Source organism: Sus scrofa, chromosome 8 (assembly GCF_054392235.1).
Source record: "Sus scrofa isolate SSC_HxYL_T2T_F1_AM1 chromosome 8, Sscrofa_HxYL_maternal_Yorkshire_Landrace_v2.0, whole genome shotgun sequence".
Lineage (NCBI taxonomy): Eukaryota > Metazoa > Chordata > Mammalia > Artiodactyla > Suidae > Sus > Sus scrofa.
Genome location: NC_139390.1, coordinates 55,965,001 through 55,972,681, shown reverse-complemented (window position 1 = coordinate 55,972,681; position 7,681 = coordinate 55,965,001).

The window sequence follows — 7,681 nt, the reverse complement described above, 5'->3', positions numbered from 1 at the left end:
TAGTCTCCATTAGGTTATGGCTTGCCTTGGCCCACGAACTTATGACTAATGACTACTGTCGAGTCAGAGTTGTAGTGAACCTGGTGTTTTCTCTACCCTTGAAACACTCCCTAAGGATTGCGCCCCCCCCCCCACCCCGTGGATGAGCAATCTTCACTCCGGAGAGAAGGTCAAAATGCCATAACCCCAAAGACACTAGAAACATTCCATGGACCACCTGACTCCAGCCTTGATGACTTTGAAATGGTCTATCCTAATCTCCTATCCAGGGAGAATGCAAGCACCCTGATGCTTCTAGACAGCTCCGCCACCCCCATGCCCACCATTAAGCTAAACCTATAGAACCCCTTGCTATCCCCTCTCAAGGGAGGACACAGTTTTGAGGTCCTTAGCCTGCTGTGGCCTCCTTAGCCTGGCAAAGCAATAAAGCTGTTCTTTATGCTTCACCCAAAACTCTGTCTCTGAGACTTAATTGGAGCTGGAGTACCAAGGCCGGTTTGGGCTGCCAAACTTTCCTGGAACTTTCAAACTGTTACATATGAAGAACGGAGCCGGTGACTCTGTGTGTGTGTGCGTGTACGTGTGAGAGAGACACAGAGAGACAGACAGAGACAGTGAGTGAGACAGAGAGAGACAGAGGGAAGAGAGAGGGAGAGGGGAAAGTCCCTTCAGTCTTTTGTTTTCTCGGTTTGTTTGTTTGTTTGTTTGTTTTGTCTTTTTGCCATTTCTTGGGCCGCTCCCATGGCATATGGAGGTTCCCAGGCTAGGGGTCGAATCGGAGCCATAGCTGCCAGCCTACGCCAGAGCCACAGCAACGTGGGATCTGAGCCGTGTCTGCGACCGACACCACAGCTCACGGCAACGCTGGATCCTTAACCCACTGAGTGAGGGCAGGGATCGAACCCACAACCTCACGGTTCCTAGTCGGATTCGCTCACCACGGAGCCATGACGGGAACGCCCCTTCAGTCTTTTGAAAGGCCCCTCTGAGAATGCCGTCAGGTGTTGGGGCCAACTTTCCGAGGGGCTCTTAGAGAAATGAACACAGGGTGATGGTTTCACTCTCAGAGACCATTTCTCTGATGTGTTCATCGAGGGACTCCACGGGCTTCCGTTTTCAGGGCCTCGGGACAAGCGATACGTGTTCTCATCCGCAAGGATGCCAGGTCCAAAGGGTGGGAGAAAATGGGAAACGCTGATGAAGAGAGTTGTAGCCAGAGATGGAAGGCAACTGGAAAAACTTCAGGATCCAGTCCAGTTTTCCAGCCACTGAGTTTCTGATTTCTGGAAGGATTTGGGTAGGGAGGAAAAGGTCAAGGATTCTCCATCCCTCTGACAGAGGTATAAGTTACAAAGTAGATGTACAACTTTTGAGAAAAAAACGAACAAACAAAGAAACAACCAAACAAACAATTTTTGTCCCTTTGTCTTTATCAGGAAAAGTGAAAGATGGAGAGAGGGAGGGAGGGAGGGAGGGAGGGAGGGTGGGTTGGATGGATGGATGGATGGATGGATTTGGGGGGCGGGGAGAAGATTCTTAGATCCTAATGACCCAATGCTTTCTCTAGTCCTGGGCCTTTAGGTGATATATCTATATCTATATATCTATATCTATCTGTATACACACACACACACACACACACACACACACACACACACACACACGTAGTTATTTTCTGTTTCTAGGGCTGCACCCATGGCACATGGAGGTTCCCAGGCTAGGGGTCCAATCGGAGCCGTAGCCACCGGCCTACACCAGAGCCAGCACAACGCGGGATCCGAGCCCTGTCTGCGACCTACACCAGAGCTCACGGCAACACCCGATCCTGAACCCAACGAGCGAGGCCAGGGATCGAACCCGCACCCTCAGGCCTCCTAGTCGGATTCGTCCAGCCATGACGGGAACTCCTACATATGTATATAGTATGCATATAGTATATCTTTTTTTAATGCCCACGCCCCAGCCCTATGGAAGTTCCCAGACTCACGGTCGAATCAGAGCTGTAGCTGCGGGCCTACCCCACAGCCACAGCAACGCGGGATCCTTAACCCACCAAGCGAGGCCAGGGGAGGGATCGAACCCACATCCTCACGGATCCTAGTCGGGTTCATTACCGCTGAGCCCTGATGGGAACTGCAGGGGACATCTTTTTTTTTTTTTTTTTTTTTTTTTTTAAGATGTAAGTTTGTTGTGGTTGTTGTGGTTGTTGGTTGTTGTTGTTGCTTTAGCTCGGCATACAGTGGGCTTGCTTACAATGTTGTGTTCGTTTCAGGTGTACAGTCAAGGGGATTCAGTGATCCATCTACATCCATCTATCCCTCCGTTCTTTTTCAGCGTCTTTTCCCCTCTAGGTGATTCCAGAATATTGGGCCATTCCTTCCTTGTGGGTGGGAACACCAGCGTGAAAAAAAACCATCACGGGGGAGTTCCTGTCGTGGCACCATGGAAGCGCATCCGACGAGGAACCTTTGCAGGGAAGGGTGTGGGTTCGATCCCTGGCCTCGCTCAGGGGGGCGGTAAGGATCCGGCAGGCAGTGCCGTGAGCTGTGGTGTCGGTCGCAGACGCGGCTCGGATCCCACATGGCTGTGCCTGTGGCGTAGGCCAGCAGCCGTAGCTCCGATTCAACCCCTCGCTTGGGAACTTCCATATGCCACGAGGGCAGCCCTAAAAAGCAGAGGGGGGAAAAGAAATCATGAGGGCGGGGGAGAGGGATCCATGAGGAGGATGGGATGAACATATACACACACAAAAGAGTCTCTATCCAATAGACGACGAACAGGGACCCCTACGCCACCTTCTGGAATCCAAACGCCAAAACCACAAAGCAGAGTTCCCGCCATGGCGCAGTGGAAATGAGTCCGACCAGGAACCATGAGGTTGCAGGTTCGATGCCTGTCCACCTCGCTCAGTGGGTAAAGGATCCGGTGTTGCCGTGAGCTGTGGTGTTGGTCCCAGACGCGGCTCGGACCTGGCATTCCTGTTTCTGTGGTGTAGGAGGTCAGCAGCTAAAGCCTCCGATTCGATCCGTCATCTGGGAACCTCCATATGCCGTGGGTGTGGCCCTCAACACACACACACACACACACACACACGCACGCACGCACGCACGCACACACGCACACGCACACGCACACGCACACACACACACACTCTGGAACCCCCTAAATGGGAGAAAACCGGACACAGTAGTTTTTTAGGGGTCCAGTCTCTGTGACAGGTGAGGATATCAGGCTTGCATCGAGGGAGGGAAGGCTTCACCCCACGCAGAAAACACACCCACCTACCCACCGACCGACCTTCCTTCCTTCTTTCCTTCCTTCCTTCCTTCCTTCCTTCATGAGAGAACAGTTGGATGACCCATCCTAAGTGTCGGTTGAATGAAGTCTAGTTACCAGGGTTCAGAGTGGGGGAGGGAGAGGGGTAGGAAGTCTGAAGCCTCTGGCGACTCTCCGAAATGTTCTCCCCCCAGGGTGACAGAGCCAGCAGGTCAGGCACTGCCTTCTCTAGAAACCTTCCTGCCCATGTCCAAGGGGGTGTGGGGGGTTGGGGGTGTGGGGCAGGGAGTGGGCCAGGGAGCCTGGAGAAACCCAGACCACCAAGCGGCCATTCTCCCATCGCCCCGACTGTTTGTTGAATGAACATAATGGACGTGATCCAAGTCTGCCACGCCGCCGCCGCCGCCGCCGCCGCCGCCACCACCACTTTCTCCATCATCTCCCCCACCCCCTTGCCTGCAGCCATCTTTGAAAAGGCTGCTGTTGTGGCTGCCTTTGCATGAAAGTGAGTGAGGACCCCTCCCTAATACGGAGTGTTTCAGTCCCTGGTGTCTCTGACAGCTCGCTCATGTATTGGTTGTGAACCATCTTGCCTTGAGGATTTGGAGGATTCGTGAACATTGCAGGAGCCATGGGAGCAGTGAAGTCCTTATCGCCAACCCGACACCCCCCCCCCCCAAATTTCGTGGCAGGGAGCACACTTTTCTTTCACCCAAGAGATTTATTTCCTGCTTTCTGAAGAGAGAAGGAAAGGAGGGTCAGAATGGTCCTCTGGTGTCTGGTGTCCTGTCCCTTTCATTGCACACACTCCTAGTGCCACTGCGGGAGGCACGTTCGGGGCGCGGGGTGGGGTGGGGGTGGGGGACCTGCTGCACGCACCCGCCCCTCACTTTCAAATGCGAAACTCAAGGAGGATGTGAATGTCCTCCATGCCACCGATCAGGTGAACGGGATGGCTTTCTAGGGAAATCCTGGTGTTTCCTTTCACTGCCATGACGAACACCCAGAAACAACCCTGTAAGTTCATACAACTTTGTCAGTCAACTGTATTCCAATAAAATGAAAAAGCAAGACACAGACACACCCACACGCACACACACACACACGCGCGCGCACACACGCACCCCAACCCAGAACCAAACACCCTCTCCTGAAATGGGGGGGCGGGCCCACCGGAGAATGAGCAAGAGAATTCCAGAGTCGGTAGGAAAGTGTCATCTGCAGCGGTGTGAAAAACCCCAAGCTCTTTTCTTCCTGTCAAGGTGAATAAACTTTGTTAATGGGAGTGGGTGCCCTCAGTGTGCCCTCCGAGAGGAAAGGCAGGGAGCATTTTCTCCCTGAAGAGCTTAGTGCTGTCATAGCACTGACGGACAGGATGAACGATCGGTGAGAGGTGGCAGCAGCAGTGGTGGCCGCCTGCACTGCCTGGGCGGATTGGAAACATAGACGAGCCACCAAGACTGCGTGTGACACCCCCGTGGGCCACCCCCCCCCCCCCCCGTCTGTACAGTGACAAGAGTCCTTTGGGGGAAAAGGGAGGGTGGGTGCTCTTCCAGTGTGTCTGTCTGCATTCACCAGGTGTGGGAGAGAAGACAGATGTTTGTTTCCACTATCGTTCGGAGGACTTGCCCAAGAGTACCACGTCCCCCCAAAGATAGCACCGGAAGAGAGATGCACGAGGTTTCTGAATGCATGCCGTGGGTGCTCCAGGCTGCCTCCAGGCCGCCCCCTCGCCCTCGCCCTCCCCCTCCCCCTTGCCAGAGGCAGACGTTCCTTGAAACAGCTGGCTTTGAACTTGGGCTTCTAGAGGAAGGTTTTTCTCCTGCTTTCAAGACGGGAAGAAGAGGGTGTCCGTCTCACATCCGTCCTTTCCAGAGGGCCCTGGATTCCAGATCCTCCACATGCCAGCGCCAAAGCCGAAGCGGTCGGTCTGGGGGTGCCCCATTCGGGTTCCCTCCCCACACACCTGCACGCGCGCGCGCACACACACACACACACACACACGCACGCACCGGGAACAGTGTGATCTCCCACGCCCCCGAAAAGCTTCAGAATGGCCTCAGTCCGAGGCAGTAGACCTATGTATGTCCTCACACCTGTTCAAATAATGTCTGCCCTCAGCCCCACCATCCCCTGCCTCTTTTAAGGACAAAGGCACTGTAGGTTTCCCTGGGGAAGGGAGACTCCATGGCATGTAAATCACAGTCTTAAGGAAAAGGATAATAGCATATGCCGGGGGGGGGGGGGGGGGGGGGAGAAAGAAGGGGGGGGAGGGGGGGGACCCGCGGTGGTGTGCTTGTGAGGGAGAGAGACAGAGACAGACAGGGAGGGACGGAGGATAGGCAGACAGTGAGAGGCAGAATCAGAGGGAGAAAGAGGAGGAGGGGAGAGAGACAGAGAAAGTGAAACAGAGCTAGGTATAGAGGACGCTGTGGCTGGGTCGGATTCTGCGTGTTCTCAGTGAAGTCGTCCTAAGGCCTCTGGAGGTCCAGATCACTGCTTGGGGCCGGAAGTCTGTCTGCCCTTCCCTACCCATCTGAAGAGCTGTGGTTTGGGCTTTCCAGCCGGGAACCCCTCTTTCTGCCTCTTTGTCCAACACACAAGGTTCGTGGGACCCAGAAATCCCATTCTGAGAGCACCCTAGGAACAGTCCTTTCCATACGGCGCAGGAGGCCCCTGTGCCAAGAGATCCAAAGTCTGGAGCCTCTGTTCTCCCCCCCCCCCCCCCTTCCCTCCACGGACAAAATCTTGCCTTGTATTCCTTTTTTTCTCAGGGACTCTGAAGGACATGTATCATTGTACAACCATGGGGAAGATGCTTCCATTCCCTCTGGAATGATGGATGTGGTCGCATGTCTCAAGGAGGCTCCAATTCTTTGAGCAGGACTCCCGATGGTGCCATCCCATCGTCCCTCCCCTCCCCTCCCCTCCGGCTCGCTCGGTCACGGTTCCCCTCCTTTTTCCTCCCCTCCAGGTTATCTTCAGGTCTGCCGCCCACTTGTAACTCCTCCCCCACTTGGAAGTGGCCTCTTCCGGCCCCGAACTTGGTCGTCCCAGGCCCACCCCGGGAGCCATCTGGCGGACCTTTTCGGAGACTATAAAAAGCAGCCTACGGCAGGGGGCGTCGCAGGACCAACGAACGCATCGGGATGGATCGCTGTGTGGCGACATGGATTCTCCAGGCAGGGCAGGCATAAGGCCTGGACTCTTTCCTCCTGGAGCCCATTTCTTCATCCGTGGCCTTGAAGACGAACCACGCCGACCACGGACCGTGGACCTTGGCCTTCACCTTTCATTTCCGAACGGCAGCCAGGGCATCCATTGTCACCACCGCGGAAAAGGTGTCCACAAAAAGGACAGGTGAGCACCTCCATGGCATGCAGTGTCATCGCCACCCCCACCCCGGCTTTAAAGGGTCCTCTTTCAAGTAATCACGTTGCCACAGCTGGGACTTGGATCGGATCCCTGGCTCCGGAACCCCATATGACCTGGGGCCGGCCAATGCATCCCTCCATAGCGTCCTAAATCCGTACATCGTTGATTCAGGACTTTCCCTCGTGGCACAGAGGAAACGAATCTGACCAGGAACCATGAGGTTGCGGGCTCCATCCTTCGCCTCACGCAGGGGGTTGAGACGAGGCTCAGATCTGGCACGGCTGCGGCTCGGGCGTAGGCCAGCAGCCGTAACTCCAGTTCGACCCCTAGCCTGGGAAGCTCCATAGACCGTGGGTGCGGCCATCCGAAGACCAACAAGAACCTCCTCACCGTCCTAATACAGGGACAGCAACGTTGTCACGGCAAGGGCGGCGGGGCGGCGCGGGCCAAATAAAATGCTATGCACCCAAGTGTTTGATTTCAATAGAGAAGAAAGAAATCACTAGGCCAGAGGGGAAGCTCAGAAAACATCGAACACAAAACGACACACCCTGTCCGGGAGACTCAGGCCCCGGAGAGAGGCAGTCAACGCGGTGCAGACACGACCCCAGCGAGTGAGTTGGCAGAGACGGACGGGCGGCCCCGGCATCAAGACAACCCCAGGGATCCCATCGAGGGCCACACGCACCCGGGCCCGAGTCGGCCGGGAGAGCTGGTCGACCCCGCGGGCCCTCGGACCCGGGCCCGAGTCGGCCGGGACAGCTGGTCGACCCCGCGGGCCCTCGGACCCGGGCCCGAGTCGGCCGGGACAGCTGGTCGACCCCGCGGGCCCTCGGACCCGGGCCCGAGTCGGCCGGGACAGCTGGTCGACCCCGCGGGCCCTCGGACCCGGGCCCGAGTCGGCCGGGACAGCTGGTCGACCCCGCGGGCCCTCGGACCCGGGCCCGAGACGGCCGGGACAGCTGGTCGACCCCGCGGGCCCTCGGACCCGGGCCCGAGACGGCCGGGACAGCTGGTCGACCCCGCGGGC